At 44.2% G+C, this 18097-nt stretch overlaps 3 non-coding genes and 1 pseudogene across 3 annotated transcripts; 3 read left to right on the top strand and 1 right to left on the bottom strand.

Annotated features, from left to right (window-relative positions):
* Positions 1-460: 460 nt before the first annotated feature.
* Positions 461-563, top strand: LOC120366709 (small nucleolar RNA U13). The gene has a single exon (XR_005581287.1). It is a non-coding gene; the product is annotated as a small nucleolar RNA U13 (small nucleolar RNA).
* Positions 564-2050: 1487 nt separating this feature from the next.
* Positions 2051-2157, top strand: LOC120366648 (U6 spliceosomal RNA). The gene has a single exon (XR_005581234.1). It is a non-coding gene; the product is annotated as a U6 spliceosomal RNA (small nuclear RNA).
* Positions 2158-11520: 9363 nt separating this feature from the next.
* LOC120366680 (U6 spliceosomal RNA) lies at positions 11521-11579 on the bottom strand (annotated as a pseudogene).
* A 1590-nt stretch (positions 11580-13169) lies between these two features.
* LOC120366646 (U6 spliceosomal RNA) lies at positions 13170-13276 on the top strand. Its single transcript, XR_005581232.2, has one exon. It is a non-coding gene; the product is annotated as a U6 spliceosomal RNA (small nuclear RNA).
* The last annotated feature ends 4821 nt before the right edge of the window (positions 13277-18097 follow it).

Genomic DNA, 18097 nt, shown 5'->3' with positions numbered 1-18097 from the left:
AAGCCAAATGAATTGCTCCAAATCACGTAATTATTAAGTGGTGAGCCACTTAATAATTACAAGCGGGCACAGTGGCTCACACCTATAATCCCAGCACTTTGGGAGGCCAAGATAGGTGGATCACTTGAGGTTAGGAGTTCGAGACCAGCCTGGCCAACATGGTGAAACCGCATCTCTACTAAAAATACAAAAATTAGCCAGGTGTGGTGGCAGGTGCCTATAATCCCAGCTACTCGGGAGGCTGAGGCAGGAGAATCACTTGAACCTGAGAGGCAGAGGTTGCAGTGAGCCAAGATCATGCCACTGCACTCCAGCCTGGATGACAGAGCAAGACTCCATCTCAAAAAAAAAAAAAAAAAAAAAAAAAATTAAGTGGTGAAGCTCTGGCTACCAGTCAGATATTTTGATCTTAGGCCAGTGGCCTTCTATTATGCCATGCCTCTCAAAAAAGGAGTAATAGACCCTTTTTGTGGTTCATAAGCTTGATTATTGGGTTCTCATGACACTGTAAGATGTGCCCCCCTCAAACCTCATTCCAACACCAGCACATTATCCATCTGAGGTAGAAAAATGAGGAGCTCCATGTGGTGGCTCATGCCTGTAATCTCAGCACTTTGGGAGGCTGAGGCGGTCGGATCACCTGAAGTCAGGAGTTTGAGATCAGCCTGGCCAACATGCAGAAACCCTGTCTCTACTAAAAGTACAAAATTACCTGGGCATGGGGGCACAGAGCTGTAAACCCAGCTGCTCAAGAGGCTGAGGCAAGGGAATCACTTGAACCTGGGAGGTGGAGATTGCAGTGAGCCACCACTGCACCACTGCACTAAGCCTGGGCAACAGAGCGAGACTCTGCCTCAAACAAAAATTAGCTGGGCATGGTGGCAGGTGCCTATAATCTCAGCTACTTGGGAGGCTGAGGCGGGAGAATTGCTTGAACGCAGGAGATTTGCTTGAACCTGGGAGGCGGAGATTGCAATGAGCCAACATAGCGTGACTGCACTCCAGCCTGGGTGACAGACCTAGACTCCCTCTCAAAAAAAAGAAAGAAAAGAAAAAAGGGGAAAGGGGAGGTATATGGGCCCCCCCAAAAATTCCAAAATTTTCCCTCATGCTAGCCTAGAAGGAGTGAATACTAGTACACGGCTTTATTCCTAAATAACTTCAGTTTAGCCCCACTGGTTTTTCTTGTGTTAGTCCAGAACACGCACTAAAAGAACTTCAGCTGAGCGTAGTGGCTCACAACTGTAATCCCAGAACTTTGGGAGGCTGAGATGAGTGCGTCACTTGAGCCCAGGAGTTCAGGATCAGCCTGGGCAAGAACATTGGATCCCTTCTCTACAAAAAATTTAAATAATTAGTTGGGCTTGGTGGCACACACCTGTAGTCCCAGCTACTTCAGGAGGCTGAGGTGGGAGAATCACTTGAGCCCAGGAGGCCGAGGCTGCACCACTGAGCTGTTATTGCACCACTGCACTCCAGCCTGGGTGACAGAGCGAAACCCTGTCTCCAGCCTGGGTGACAGAGCGAAACCCTGTCTTCAAAAAAAAAAAAAAAAAAAAAAAAAAAAACAAGAAAACCTCCCTCCACACAGCTGGGCTGTCCAGCTGCTCCCGAGTCAGGTAGGTCCAGCCCCACGTCTGGACATGGGGTGCCTCGTGCCTTGATGGCTTGCACCCTCACCAACTCCTGCCACTCCCACACCCCACACTTCTCATTGAAGTGGATGCTATGCTTAGTTCATTGGGATGTCTCCAATACTACCACCATCTTGCACCATTACTTATCTGGATTGTTGTTGTAGAATGTGTTTTCCTGTCTAGAGTAGCAGCTCCCTGAGGTCAGAGGCCTTTGCTTCAGTCACCTTTGGTTCTCAATGGTGCTTACTGCATAGGAAGGGGCCAGTAAAATTATTCAAATAAATGCTTTTTCTTTTGTCTCAAACACATAGCAGGTGCTCAACAAATATTTGCTAATTGCCTCATTGGCAAGTATCCTATTCTGTAGCCAACTCCTCCCTCTTCAGAATGGGACTTTAAAAAGGGCATATTTGGTGCTCCCTTAGGCAGCACATTTACTAAAATTGGAACGATACAGAGAAGATTAACATGGCCCCTGTGCAAGGATGCCACGTAAATTTGTGAAGCATTCCATATTTTTACCTTACACTAAAATTAACTCCAGATAGATTAAAGACTTAAACATAAGACCTAACACCATAAAAACCCTAGAAGAAAACCTAGGCAAAACCATTCAGGACATAGGCATAGGCAAGGACTTCATGACTAAAACACCAAAAGCATTGGCAACAAAAGCCAAAATAGACAAACGGGATCTAATTAAACTCCAGAGCTTCAGCATAACAAAATAAAGAGTCATTAGAGTGAATCGGCAACCAACAGAATGGGAAAAAATTTTTGCAGTCTACCCATCTGACAAAGGGCTAATATCCAGAATCTACAAAGAACTAAAACAGATTTACAAGAAAAAAAACAAAGAAGCCCATTCAAAAGTGGGCGAAGGATATGAACAGACACTTTACAAAAGAAGACATATATGAGGCCAACAAACATATGAAGAAATGCTCATCATCACTGGTCATTAGAGAAATGCAAATCAAAACCACATTGAGATACCATCTCATGCCAGTTAGAATGGTGATCATTAAAAAATCTGGAGACAACAGATACTGGAGAGGATGTGGAAAAACAGGAACACTTTTACACTGTTGGTGGGAGTGTAAATTAGTTCAATCATTATGGAAGACAGTGTGGCGATTCCTCAAGGATCTAGACATAGAAATTCCATTTGACCCAGCAATCCCATTACTGGGTATATATCCAAAGGATTATAAATCATTCTATTATAAGGATGCATGCACACGTATGTTCATTGCAGCACTGTTTCCAATAGCAAAGACTTGGAACCAACCCAAATGCCCATCTATGATAGACTGGACAGGGAAAATGTGGCACATCTACACCATGGAATACTATGCAGCCATAAAAAACGATGAATTCCTGTCCTTTGTACAGACATGAATGAATCTGGAAACCATCATTCTCAGCAAAATGCCACAAGAACAGAAAATCAAACACTGCATGTTCTCACTCATAGGTGAGTGTTGAACAATGAGAACACATGGACACAGGGAGGGGAGCACTACACACTGGGGTCTGTGGCGGGGAACTAGGGGAGGGACAGCAGGGGATGGGGATTTGGGGAGGGATAACATGGGGTGAAATGTCAGATATAGGTGGTGGGGAGGAAGGCAGCAAACCACACTGCCATGTATGTACCCATGCAACAATCTTGCATGTTCTTCACATGTATCCCAAAACCTAAAACACAATTAAAAAAAATATATTTTTTTAAAAAGGGCATATTTGGCCAGATGTAGTGGCTCATGCCTGTAAATCCCAGCACTTTGGGAGACTGAGGTGGGTGGATCATCTGAGGTTAGGAGTTCGAGGTCAGCCTGGCCAACACGATGAAACCACATATCTACTAAAAATACAAAAATTCGCCTCATGCCTGTAATCCTAGCCACTCAGGAGGCTGAGGCAGGAGAATCGCTTGAACTGGGAGATGGAGATTGTAGTGAGCCGGGATCACACCACTGTACTCCAGCCTGGGCAACAGAGCAGGACTCTGTCTCCAAAAATAAAAATTTTAAAAAGGCATATTCCCAGCCTGAGCAACACAGCAAGACTTCATCTCTACTAAAAAAATAAATAAATAAATAAAAAATAATCTGGGTGCGGTGGCTCATACCTGTAGTCTCAGCTACTCAGGAGGCTGAGACAAGGGCTTACTTGAGCCCAGGAGGTTGAGACTGCAGGGAGCTCTGATTGCGCCACTGCACTCCACCCTGAGCAACAGACTGACACCCTGTCTCAAAAAATAAGTAAATAATAAATGCATTAAAAAGGCACATTCTGTGACTCAGTCACACTATTAGAATCATATTAAGTCATCTCAGTCTGACAGTGGTATTGGGTATTTTCTCACGCCTGATTCAAACCTTTGTAGGCTTGAGTGGGTGGCATTTTGGGGGCCACATCACCATTATTCAACCACTCATCCAATCAACTAACCAAGCATTCATACATTTAGTTATTCATTTATTCATTCATTTAAAAAATATTTAGCACCTAGTACACGTTAGACATAACATGTAACTGCTAGTTTCATTATATACCCTTGATCCTCTAGAATCTCTAAATAGATAAATTTCCTAAATAAGTGACATTCTAGTAATACACAGACAAAAAACAAAATAGCAAGATATATAGTATTTTAGATAGTGCTATATTCTAAAAAAGAAAATAAAGCAAGAAGAGGGATATGAGATGTCAGGAGATTGTGGGGTTTTTTGTTTTTGTTTTTATTTTTTTTGAGACAGAGTCTCACTGTGTCACCTAGGCTGGAGTGCAGTGACGTGATCTCCGCTCACTACAACCTCTACCTCCCAGGTTCAAGCAATTCTCCTGCCTCAGCCTCCTAAGTAGCTGGGACTACAGGCAAGTACCACCAGGCGCTGCTAATTTTTATAGAGATGGGGTTTCACCATGTTGGCCAGGCTGGCCTCAAACTCCTGACCTGATCTGCCTACCTCAGCCTCCCACAGAGCTGGGATTGCAGGCATGAGCCTCAGCACTGGTCAGGGGTTGGATATTTATATTCTACGTAACTTGGCCAGGGAACCAAAATCTGTATTAGTCATGGTTCTCCAGAAAAACAGAAAATAAAACCAGTAAGATGAAAAAATGAGGTATGGGGGAGGAAGAGAAAGAAAGAGAGATTGAAGGCTGCAGGGAAGAGCCCATGTTTCAGCTGGAGTCTAAAGGCAGTCTGGACGTAGAATTCCTTCTTCCTGAGGGGACTGGGTCTTTTTTTTTAAGGTCTTCAACTGATTGAATGAGGCCCACCCATATGATGGTGCATAATCTGCTTTCCTCAAAGTCTACAGAGAAGGTGGCTTTTGAGGAAAAAAAAATCTGCAGAAAGTGAGGAAGTGAGTCATGCAAATAAATATCTGGGAGAAAGAAATCTAGGTAGTATGAGATGCAAGTCCAAAGGTCTTGAGGTAGACGTGTGCCAGACATGTTGCTGGAATAGGGGGGCTGTGATGGTTAATACTGAGTGTGAATTTGATTAGATTAAAGAATGCAAAGTGTGGTTCCTAGGTATGTCTGTGAGGGTGTTGCCAAAGGAGATTAACATGTGACTCAGTGGACCAGGAGAGGCAGACCCACCCTCAATCTTAGTGGGCACCATCTAATCAGCTGCCAGTGTGGTTAGAATAAAGCTGGCAGGAGAAGATGGAAGAGCAGACTGGCTGAGTCTTCTGGCCTTCATCTTTCCCACGTGCTGGATGCCTCCTGCCCTCCAACATCAGACTCCAAGTTCTTCAGCTTTGGGACTCTTGGACTTACACCAGTGGTTTGCCAGAGGTTCTTGGGCCCTTGGCCACGGACTGAAAGCTGCACTGTCGGCTTCTCTACTTTGGAGGTTTTGGGACTTGGACTGGCTTCCTTGCTCCTCAGCTTGCAGGCTATTGTGGGACTTTACCTTGTGGTCATGTGAGTTAATACTCCCTAATAAACTCCTTTTCATATCTACATCTATCCTATTAGTTCTGTCCCTCTAGAGAACCCTGACTAATACAGTGATCAAGGGTGGGAACAATGGAGATTAGAAATCCAGGGCGCAGAGCATGTGGGACCTTGCAAGTCTTAATAATGACTCCAGTGTTATTCTGAGAATATGGAGGGGAGGGACTGAACCAAGAAATAACACTATTTGACTCAGGTTTTAACAAGATTGTTGGCAGCCGTGGTGAGAAGAGAGTGCAGGTGGGCAAGGACAGAAGCAAAGAAACCAGCTGGGAGGCTATTTCAGTAGCCCAGGTGAGAAATGGTGGTGGCTTAGATCTTGGGAGCAGTCAGAGACAGAGCAAAAGGTCGAAGGAAATGGCTGGATTCTGTTGATCCTTTGAAGATATAGCCAAGAAGGTTTGCTGACAGGCTGGACATGGGTTATGGCAGAAAGAATGCAATCAAGGATGACACTGAGGTTTTTGTCCTGAGCCAGTGCAGCTGAGGTCTGCAGGAGTGGCTTGAAGTAGAGGGGACAGTCCACATCCAAGACTCTGTTTGGGACACGCAAGTGGGGTGCCTAATATATCCAGGTAGAGATATGTACAGATCGGGAGGGAGACAGGTTCAGGCTGGAGATACAAACTGGGGAGTTACTGACATACAGATGGCTTCAAAGGCCTGGAGATCACCTAGAAAGTGACAGTAGATACAAAAGAGGTTTAAGTACTAAACTCTGGGGCACCTCAACAGTTGGAAGTAGGGAAAATGAAGAGGATCCAGCAAACGGGAGAAGACAGAGTTATCGAAAACAGAAACCAGCCGGCTGTGGTGGCTCACACCTGTAATCCCAGCACTTTGGGAGGCCGAGGTGGGTGGATCACCTAAGGTCAGGAGTTCAAGACCAGCCTGGACAACATAGTGAAACCCCGTCTCTACTAAAAATACAAAAATTAGCTGGTGTGGTGGCACATGCCTGTAATCTCAGCTACTCGGGACGGTGAGGCACGAGAATCGCTTGAATTCAGGTGGTGGAGGTTGCAGTGAGCTGAGATCACACCACTGCACTCCAGCCTGGTGACACAGCAAGACTCTGTCTCAAAAAAAAAAAAAAAGAAAAAGAAAAGAAAGAAAGAAAAAAGAAAAAGAGATGCCAGGTCAGGCACAGTGGCTCACATCTGTCACTCCAGTGATTTGTGAGGCTGAGGTGGGAGGATTGCTTGAGCCTAGGAGTTTGAGACAAGCCCGGGAAACATAGCAAGACCCTGCCTCTACAAAAAATTTAAAAAGTAGCCAGGCTAGGCCAGGTGCAGTGGCTCATGCCTGTAATCCCAGTGCTTTGGGAGGCCAAGGCGGGCGGATCACCTGAGATCAGGAGTTCTCAACAAGCCTGACCGATAGGGTGAAACCCTATCCCTACTAAAAATTAAAAAAAATAGCTGGGCATGGTGGCAGGCACCTGTAATCCCAGCTACTCGGGAGGCTGAGGCAGGAGAATCACTTGAAGCCAGGAGGCAGAGGTTGCAATGAGCCAAGATCACACCACTGCACTCCAGCCTGGGTGACAGAGCTAGACCCTGTCTCAAAAAGAGAGAGGGAGAAAGGACACAGCTGGGCATGGTGATACACATCTGTAGTCCCAGCTACTTGGGAGGCTGAGCCAGGGGTTTGAGGCTACCACGTGCTATGATGCTTGAGCTTGTGAATAGCCTTTGTGCTCCAGCCTGGGCAACATAGTGAGACCCCATCTCTTTAAAAATAAAATAAAAAAAAGGCCGGGCGCGGTGGCTCAAGCCTGTAATCCCAGCACTTTGGGAGGCCGAGGCAGGTGGATCACGAGGTCAAGAGATCGAGACCATCCTGGTCAACATGGTGAAACCCCGTCTCTACTAAAAATACAAAAATTAGCTGGGCATGGTGGCGCACGCCTGTAGTCCCAGCTACTAGGGAGGCTGAGGCAGGAGAATTGCTTGAACCCAGGGGGCGAAGGTTGCGGTGAGCCGAGATCGTGCCATTGCACTCCAGCCTGGGTAACAAGAGCGAAACCCCGTCTCAAAAAAAAAAAATAAAAATAAAAATAAATAAATAAATAAAATAAAATAAAATAACAAAAAAAATAAGAGAAGGCAAAAGAAGTGAGTGGGGTATTGTGGGAGCCAAGAAATAAAGTATTTTAAGGGAAAAGTGATCAACATGTCAAATGCTGACACTAAGGACTGAGAAGTGACCATTGGGGTTGGTAAATGTCCAGGGGCTTCTGTGACTAGGGCAGTTGCAGTTTTGGTAGAGAGATGGGGCCTGATTGAGTAGGTTCACGGGAGAAGAGAAGCAGAGAAATTAGAGACAATAAACAGAAGCAACTTTTTTATAAGAGTCTGGAGTACTGAGCAAAGCACAGACAGGCTGGAATGCAGTGGTGTGATTATAGCTCACTGCAGCCTTGAACTTGTGGGCTCAGGCAATCCTCCCAGCTCAGCCTCCTGAGTAGCTAGGACCACAGGCTCACACACCAGTATACCCAGAAAAGTTTTTGTTTTCCTAGAGATAGGGTGTCACAATGTTGCCCAGGTCTGTGGTCTCTAGCTCCTGGCCTCAAGCAGCCTTCTTATCTCAGCCTCCTGAGTCACCGGGATTACAGGCATCAGCCACAGGGCCCGACCCAGAAGCAATCCTTTTTTTGTTTTCTGAGATGGAGTCTAGCTCTGTCGCCCAGGCTGTAGTGCAGTGGCACAATCTCCACTCCCTGCAACCTCCACCTCCCAGGTTCAAGGAATTCTCCTGCCTCAGCCTCCTGAGTAGCTGGGATTATAGGCACCTGCCACTACACCCAGCTAATTTTTTTTATTTTTAGTGGAGACGGGGTTTCACTGTATTGGCCAGGCTGGTCTCAAACTCCTGACCTTGTCATCTGCCCACCTTGGCCTCCCAAAGGGCTGAGATTACAGGTATGGGCCACCGCACCCAGCCAGAAGCAACTCTTATTAATATCGAAGAAATAATAGCACATGTGTGTGCTAATGGGAACGATGCAGTAAAGGAGAAAGCTGGTGATGTGGCAGAGAGGGGAGAATGGCCACAGCTTGCTCTTCAGAGGGGACACAATCTAGCACGCAGTGGAGAGGCTGCTGTTGGCCCGGAACCTAAGCAAGTCATTCATCTTATTGGCAAGGAAGTGGAGTATCAGGGTCCAGAAGCAGGAGGAAGGGTAGATGCTGTGATGGGAACCTGTGGACATGCTCTTCTAATAATTTCCATTTCCCTAGTGAAGTAGGAAGCAAAGTCAAGCTCTGCTGAGAGAGTAAAACCAGGGGAGGAGAGGTTGAAAGTTTCAGGAGAGAGTTAAAATATCCACTGCTAAACTTCGCTTGGATTTCTACGCATCAGAAGCAAGCTCTTTATTCAATAGTTAGAACCCAAGACATACAAAGCCCAGGAGGGAGTTAAACCAAAGTCTGAAGTTCACTGTAAGATCAGCGTTTGCAGAAGGGAGGGAAGAGGGGAGTGCAAAGGATGCCAGGATGCCCGCAGCAAGACAGGAAATACCCCAAAGTGGACAAGGGGCACACCAGGTAGGGAGGCAGAGATACCAGTAACGGGGTCCCGAGTTAGACCCCATTGTGAGGTCTGTCAGTGCTTCCAGGAAGCGATAGATGAAGGGCACTCCCTCCATCATGCCCATTTGCTCCCTTCAAATCGAAGATGGGATGTAGAAGGTCAAGTAGGCCAGAAAGAAACATTTGTTTGCAGGTCCCCCCGCCTCCAAGTGGCTGGCCCAGCTTCCCCATTAACACAGGGTATGCTGTGATGATGGTGCCTGTGAATATCCATTGTACTCCAGCCTGGGCAACATAGCCAGACCCCATCTCTTTAAAAATAAAATAAAATTGGCCAGGCACAGTGGCTCACACCTGTAATCCCAGCACTTTGAGAGGCCGAGGCGGGCAGATCACGAGGTCAGGAGTTCGAGACCAGCCTGCCCAACCTGGTGAAACCCCGTCTCTACTAAAAATACAAAAATTAGCTGGGCATGGTGGCACATGCCTGTAATCCTAGCTACTCAGGAGGCTGAGGCAGGAAAATCACTTGAACCCAGGAGGCAGAGGTTGCAGTGAGCTAAGATCACACCATTGCACTCCAGCCTGAGTGACAGAGCAAGACTCCATCTCAAAAAATTAATTAATAGTAAAAAAAGAGAGGAGGCAAAAGAGGTGAGTGGGGTATTGTTGGGGCCAAGGAATAAATTATTTCCAGGGGAAAGTGCAAGTATTTGAAGGAGAAAGTGGCCCAGCACCTCCATTAACACATGACAATGGGGTGGGGGGGGCAGATGCTATGAGGAAGGAGAGAAGAATGACCTTCTGTACTTCAAGAAGCTCCCTGTGTGAGGAGACTGTGGTTCTCAAGTGTGATCCCCAGCCAGCAACATCAGTTTCACCTGGGAAATTGTTAGAAATGCACATTCTCGGGCCCCACCCCAAACCTGCTGCTATGGTTTGAAGGCATCCCCTCCAAAATTCATGTTGAAAGGGAATCCCCATGGTGGTGCTATTAAGAGATGGGGCCTTTCAGAGGTGTTTATGCCGTGAGGGCTCTGCTGTCATGAGTGGATCTGTGTGATATAAAAGGGCTGCAGGGAACTGGCTTAGGCTTTTTTTTTTTTTTTTTTTTTTTTTTTTGAGACGGAGTTTCGCTTTTGTTACCCAGGCTGGAGTGCAATGGCATGATCTCGGCTCACCGCAACCTCTGCCTCCTGGGTTCAGGCAATTCTCCTGCCTCAGCCTCCTGAGTAGCTGGGATTACAGGCATGTGCCATCACTTCCAGCTAATTTTTTGTATTTTTAATAGAGACGGGGTTTCATCATGCTGACCAGGGATGGTCTCAATCTCTTGACCTCGTGATCCACCCGCCTCGACCTCCCAAAGTGCTGGGATTACAGGCTTGAGCCACTGCGCCCGGCCTGGCTTAGGCCTTTTTTGCCTCTCTGCCCTCCACTATGTGAGGGTGGCACTGGGAGAAGACACCATCCATGGAGCAGGCCCTCACTAGACACTAAACCTGTCAGTGATCTTGGACTTCCCAGCCTCCAGAACTGTGAGGCATCATTTCTGTTCTTTGTAAATAACTCAGTCTCAGGTATTTTGTTATAGCAGCACAACGGGACTAAAACATCTACTAACTCAGAAACTCCAAGTGCAGTGAGGGCCAACAAGCTGTGTTTTAACAAGATCATTGGTGTGTATACCAAAGTTGGAGAAACGGTGCTTGAAAGCAGCCTGCAGAATTTTCTATCTGCTCTTATCCAGTACTGCCACCTACTGGGCAAGCTCTTCAGAAGCCGTGTGGTTAATACAAACCTCAGAAAAACAAAAGGGAATTTCCTTTTTCAGTATTAACTTTACAAATGAAAAGCAAACCCTTTGCATTATACAAACGCTAATGTGCCATGGTTGTAATGAGTATATTTAGATTCTTCCGTTTCTTTCATAAAACATTTGATACCCGCTTTCCATGTATTCACCTAGTAAAATAGAGTCGGTGTTTTTGTTACAATATTCCACCAGGTAAAACTACGTATTCACAGTGATCACACATTTCAAAGTAAACTGTATGCATCGTCTGGCCAAGCATAAACAGATGAAGACAATGTGACCTAATATTTGGAATTCATACCATCCCTGGAAAATGCAGACGTTTGTTATATCACAGATTAGTCTGTTGTTCCATGGTGCTTGAGCTATTTCCGGTTTTCAGAAGTTATAATCAATAAGGCAATAAGTGCCGTGTTACTATAGCTGAGTAGTTATTTCTTTGGGATTATAATCTCTAAAGTAAAATCTGTAGCCATATATTATACCATGCTAATCTCTGTATCATTCTTTGGGATTATAATCTCTAAAGTAAAATCTCTAGCCATATATTATACCATGCTAATCTTCTCTGTATCATTCCAATTTTAGTATACGTGCTGCTGAAGCGAGCACTAATTTTTGTATTTTTAGTAGAGACAGGGTTTCACCATGTTGGCCAGGCTGGTCTTGAACTCCTGACCTCAGGTGATCCACCCACCTTGGCCTCCCAAAGTGGATCTTCCTCTGCCTGCATGATTGTTCTAGTACTTTTGCTATGTAGCAAATCAACCTAAAACTTAGTGGATTATGTGGCTTAAAGTAGGGTTTCTCAATCTCAGCACAATTGGCACTTGGGACCAGATAATTCTTTGTCCTGGAGGCTGTCCTGTGTCCTGCAAGATGTTTATATTTTATACAAATATAAAAGGTATAATAATGCAGAGTATTATTTTAAATAAGGTTTGGGGGGTTTTTTTGTTTTTGTTTTTGTTTTTGAGACAGAGTCTCACTCTCTCACCAGGCTGGAATGCAGTGGCACAATTTCAGCTCACTGCAACTTCTGCCTCCCAGATTCAAGCAATTCTCCTGCCTCGGCCTCCCAAGTAGCTGGGACTACAGGTGCGTGCCACCATGCCCGGCTAATTTTTGTATTTTTAGTAGAGACATGGTTTAACTACGTTGGCCAGGATGGTCTCAATCTCTTGACTGCGTGATCCACCCGCCTCAACCTTCCAAACTGCTGGGATTACAGGCATGAGCCACCGTGCTCGGCCTATTTTAAATAAGTTAAAAAAAAAAAAAAAAAACTAGAAATAACCTGAAGGCATTTGCAACAAGCTTATCGAAACATAGTGCCAAGGGATCTTGTCAAGGCTCCTGGCTTCCCAGCATCTTTGGAAGCTTCGTTAGTTCTGCCTCCCTGGTAGAAGCCAGAAAACTTGGTTTCTCAACTTCTTTGCAGACAGTTTACACATGACCCAGGGCTCATGTATCAGCCATCTCAAAGTCAGAGTGATTCCAAAGTCAGCAGTGTGAAGAAGCAAGAAACATGGAATCTGCTTTCTGGTGACGGTGGCATCAGCATCTAGTATTCAGAGGTTCTGGAATCCAGTTCTCAGCATCACAGGTGTAAGCCGTGGGTCCACATCCAGTGATCTTCACTGGACACCCAGTGATGCAGTTTGAGGAGCACTCCTGGCTGATTAACCTTTAAGTCCAACACTCTGGCCCTCTCAGAGATTCGCGAACTAATTTTCTTTTCTTTTTTGAGACAGAGTCACTCCGTCAGCCAACCTGGAATGCAGTAATGAAGTGGTGCAAACTTGGCTCACTGCAACCTCTGCCTCGTGGGTTCAAGTGATTCTCCTGCCTCAGCCTTCCAAGTAGGTGGACTACAGGCACCTGCAACAATGTCTGGCTAATTTTTTGTATTCTTAGTAGAGACGGGGTTCCACCATGTTGGCCAGACTGGTCTTGAACTCCTGACCTCAAGTGATCTGCCCGCCTCAGCTTCCCAAAGTGTTGGGATTACAGGCGTGAGCCACTGTGCCCGGCCTGTGAACTAATCTTTAATAAACTCCCTCTTGCACTGGGCTCAGTGGTTCACGCCTGTAATCCCAGGACTTTGGGAGGCCAAGGTGGGTGGATCACCTGAGGTCAGGAGTTCAAGACCAGCCTGACCAACATGGTGAAACCCTGTCTCTACTAAAAATACAAAAATTAGTGCTCACTTCAGCAGCACGTATACTAAAATTGGAATGATACAGAGAAGATTAGCATGGCCCCTGCACAAAGATGACACGCAAATTCGTGAAGCGTTCCATTTTTTTTTTTAATTAAAAAAAAAGAATAAAAAAAATACAAAAATTAGCCGGGAGTGGTGGCAGGTGCCGGTAATCCCAGCTATTCAGGAGGCTGAAGCAGGACAATGGCTTGAAACTGCGACGTGGAGACTGCAGTGAGCAAAGATCGCACCATTGCACGCCAGCCTTGGTGACAAGAGCGAAACTCTGTCTAGATAGATAGATAGATAGATAGATAGATAGATAGATAGATGGATAGATAGATAGATAGATATAAATATTCCTCTCTGTCTGCATGATTGTTCTAGTACTTTTGCTATGTAGCAAATCAACCTAAAACTTAGTGGATTATGTGGCTTAAAGTAGGGTTTCTCAATCTCAGCACAATTGGCACTTGGGACCAGATAATTCTTTGTCCTAGAGGCTGTCCTGTGTCCTGCAGGATGTTTAGCAGCACCCCTGGTCTCCAGCCACTGGATGCAAGTACCACCATGCTCCCAGCCCCAAGTTATGACAATATTTCCAAGCAGCACCACACATCCCAGGGGGCAAAATTTCCCCTAGTTGAGAATTACTGGCTTAAAGCAACATTCAAGTATTGAGGATTGTATTAGCTGGGAGGGTCTAGCTTAGTGTGATCCATGCAGCTATAGTCAAATGGTAGCTAGAGCTGGACCAGTGGGGGTCTAGAGCAGCCAGAGGCTGGCTGGAAATCTTTTTCTTCTCACGTAGTCTCAGGGCCTCTCCACATGATCTCTTTGTATGAGCTTGTTTGGGCTTTGTCATAGCATAGTGACTTCAGGTTAGTTTAACTACTCATATGGAAGCTCTGGGCTCCAAAGGGATGTCTCAGAAAACTAGGCAATGCCGCCTACAACCTAGCCTCGGGAGTCACATTACCACTTCCACCATAGTCACAAGATTCAAGGGGGGAATACAGACACCACCTAACCATTGGAAGAATGCCAAAGTTACATTGTAAGGTCATGTGGGATGGGAGACATTGCTGAGACTTTCTTTTAGGAAAATCTCATCTGTCACAGTGATCAACATCACTGCTCATCAGGAAAATGCAAATTAAAACCATGAGATACCTCTACAAATCCCCAGAATGGCTAAAAATAAAAGGGCTCATAATACTAGGTATTGGCAAGGATGTGGAGCAACTGGAAATCTCATACACTGCTGATGGGAATGTAAATTGGTACAACCACTTTGGAAACATTATTTGACTGTATCTACTAAAGCTAAATACATGCCTGGTCTATGGCCCAGCAATCTCTTTCTTAGGCTTGTACCTAAGGGAAATAAATGCATATGTATCCCAAAAGGCACAAATGAAAATGTTCCTATAAGTTTTATTCAACATAATTAAAAACTGGAAAAGAACTAAATGTCTAACAATAGGAGAATTAATATGTAAACTGTGATCTATTCATCCAATAGAACATTACACTGCAATACAAAAGGACAACTTATGGCCAGGTGCAGTATAGCTCACGCCTATAATCCCAGCACTTTGGGAGGCCAAGGCAGGTGGATCATGACATCAAGAGATCAAGACCATCCTGGCCAACGTGGTGAAACTCTGTCTCTACTAAAAATACAAAAATTAGCTCAGTGTGGTTGTGCATGCCTGTAGTCCCAGCTACTCGGGAGGCTGAGGCAGGAGAATCACTTGAAACCAAGAGGTGGAAGTTGCAGTGAGCAGAGATTGCACTCCAGCCCGGCAACAGAGGGAGACTCCATCTCAAAAAAGGACAATTTTTACACAACAAGGATGAATCTCATGGCTGTATGTTCAGCAAAGGAAGTCAGACACATACATATGATGTAATTCCATGTACATAATGTTCAAAAACAAGAAAACTAATCGATGATGATAGAAATCAGAGGACATGGTTACTTGTAGTGGGAAGAGGGGCTGCATACTGACTGGGAAGAGGCACAAAGAACTTCTGCAAGGCTAGGGATCATCTATATTTTGATCTGGGCGGTGATTACACAAGTGCATACACATGTAAAAGTTAAGGCGTTTACGTAATGTATTAACGCCCCTTATTCCATTCTTCAACAAAAAGTAGAAATAAAATTCCTTTGCCGTTTAGAAGTAACTACTTTTAGGTTCTATCAGTTTAATTAAGATTGCTTCACCTCAGGAAGATGGCAGCCCTCAATATAACCTGATTAGCATTCAGAGAGGTCTCTCTCAATCTAAGACGGCGGCCCTCACAGGCTCACACTGTAGCCACAGTGATCCTCTGTGGCCCACCCCTCTGCCAATTAGGCCCTCCAGATAACCATTTCCACTAGGGGTGCACGAAGGAGAATTTTCCTAGAGGAGAGAAGTATACAATCAAGCATCGTAACCATAAAATGTATCAGTGAAGAGCAGACTGTACACAGCTGAAAGATAAACTAGAAAGCTGAAGGTTATACTGAGAAATTTTCCCAGAACACAGCACGGAGATAAAGGGATTAAAAGAATGAAGGAAATTATAAAGACACATGGAGAAAAGATTCAGCAGTTACAAGATTTCTCTAAAAGAATTTCCAGGAGATAATTGAAGCAATATTCAAAAAATAATAGTCAACAAATTGTTAGAACTGCACCAAAATCCAAGTCTTTAGATTGAAAGAGACCTCTCTGAATGCTAATCAGGGTTTTTTAAAAAAGACAAACATAGACACTGTGGTACATTTTCAGAACAAGAAGGCTGACGAACTACCTAAAAGTTACCAAAACAAAAAGACCCCCCAAAAATGAGAACAAGATTAACATGAGATTTCCCAACAGCAAAATAGATGCAAATGTATTGGTCATTGCTGAAGTCAAGTGAGGGATATCTGGGGGCTTAATGTATTATTCCTTCTACTTTTTCTGTAAGATTAAAATTTTTCAGAATAAAAAGATGTTTTTGTTTTTGTTTTTATGGATGCAAGAAGATAATAGGGTAACAGTTGTTAAGTGCTAAGGGAAAATATCTTCGGTTTTTTATTTTTCTTTTTTGAGGTGGAGTTTTGCTCCTTTTGCCCAGGCTGGAGTGCAGTGGCGCCATTACTGCAGCCTCCACCTCCTGGGTTCAAGCGATTCTCCTGCCTCAGCCTCCCGAGTAGCTGGGATTACAGGGATACACCACCACGCCCGGCTAATTTTTTATATTTTTAGTAGAGATGAGGTTTCAACATGTTGGCCAAGCTGGTCTCAAACTCCTGACCTCAGGTGATCCACCTGCCTTAGCCTCCCAAAGTGCTGGGATTATAGGCGTGAGCCACCATTCCTAGCCGGGGAAAATATCTTTGAACTTCAAATTCTATATCCATTAATATTGTCCTTTGAGAATGAGGTCAAAATAAAAACATCTTCAGATTACAAGGACTCAGACATTTGATCATAACAGATGCTCCACGAGCACTTCAATAAGAGAAAACTGAAACCAGGCTGGGCACAGTGGCTCACATCTGTAATCCCAACACTTTGGGAGGCCAAAGCAGGAAGACTGCTTGATCTCAGGAGTCCAAGACCAGCCTGGGCAATATAATGAGATCCCACCTCTACAAAAAAATACAAAAACAGCCAGGAGTGGTGGCACAAGCCTGTGGTTCCAGCTACGCGGGAGGCTGAGATGCGAGGATCATTTGAGCCCAGGAGGCTGAGGCTACAATGAGCCAAGATCACACCACTACACTTCAGCTGGCTGACACAGTGAGACTCTTTCTCAAAAAACTATTAAAAAATGAAGCCAAAAGAAATAGTAATAGTTTTTAAATAAAAAACTAAAACCCATCAGTATGCTGCATCCAGACCCATCTCACATTCAAGGATACACAAAGACTCAAAACAAGGGATGGAGAAGGATTTACCAACCAAACAGAGAGCTAAAATAAATAAATAAAAAGCAGAAGTTACAATTAAGCAACAAAGATCAAAAGAAGCAAAGAAGGACATTGTATAATGATAAAAGGATCAATGCAACAACAAGAAGAGCTAAAGATCCTAAATATATACGCACCCAATACAGGAATACGCAGACATACAAGACTAATAAAGAGACTTAGACTCCCACATAATAATAGTGGGAGACTTCAACATTAATATTAGACAGATCAATGAGACAGAAAATTAACAGCGATATCCAGGACTTGAAGTCAGATCTGGAACAAGTAAATGTAATTAACATTTATAGAACTCTCCACTTTAAATATACAAAATATACACTCTTATCAGTACCACATCATATCAACTTAGAAGTTTAAACGAAATGTTGGTTGGCTCCTTGTTTGTTATTCTCTTCCCTCATTTTCTTTTACGTCTCCATTATTAAGGACAATTATAGGCATACCCATATTTAGACTGCATTCTAGCCCGGGCAAAAAAGCAATACCCCCATCCTCTCTCCCTCTTCCTCTTTCTCTTTCTTCCTCTTCTTTATTCTTTTTCTTATTTAAAAAAAAAAAAAAGTTTTACATTTAGCATTTAGTTCTATGATTTTTGGGGGGGGGGGTCTTGCATATGGATGTCCTATGATTTCAGCATTATTTTTTAAAAAGACTATTCTTTCTTCACTGAAAAAAAAATGCTCAGAGCTTTTGTAATATTAAATTAGGTGATGTATGTACGGCATCCTGTACAGTGCCCAACCCATATCAATGTGTTCAATAAATGGTAGATTATATTGTGATTGCACTTTTAAAAGAATAAATCAATATTCTATGGTTTATAAATTTACTGAGGATCTAGGCAATTCTGGCACAAAGGTATCCAAAATTTTCTTTAAAAAAATTAGAGGATAACTATAATTAGTATTCAAGAATACGGTCAAAGTCTGAAAGAAATTAAGTTGGGCT

Source organism: Saimiri boliviensis, chromosome X (genome assembly GCF_048565385.1).
Source record: "Saimiri boliviensis isolate mSaiBol1 chromosome X, mSaiBol1.pri, whole genome shotgun sequence".
In the NCBI taxonomy this organism is placed as follows: domain Eukaryota; kingdom Metazoa; phylum Chordata; class Mammalia; order Primates; family Cebidae; genus Saimiri; species Saimiri boliviensis.
This window is presented reverse-complemented; position numbering and strand designations above follow the sequence as displayed.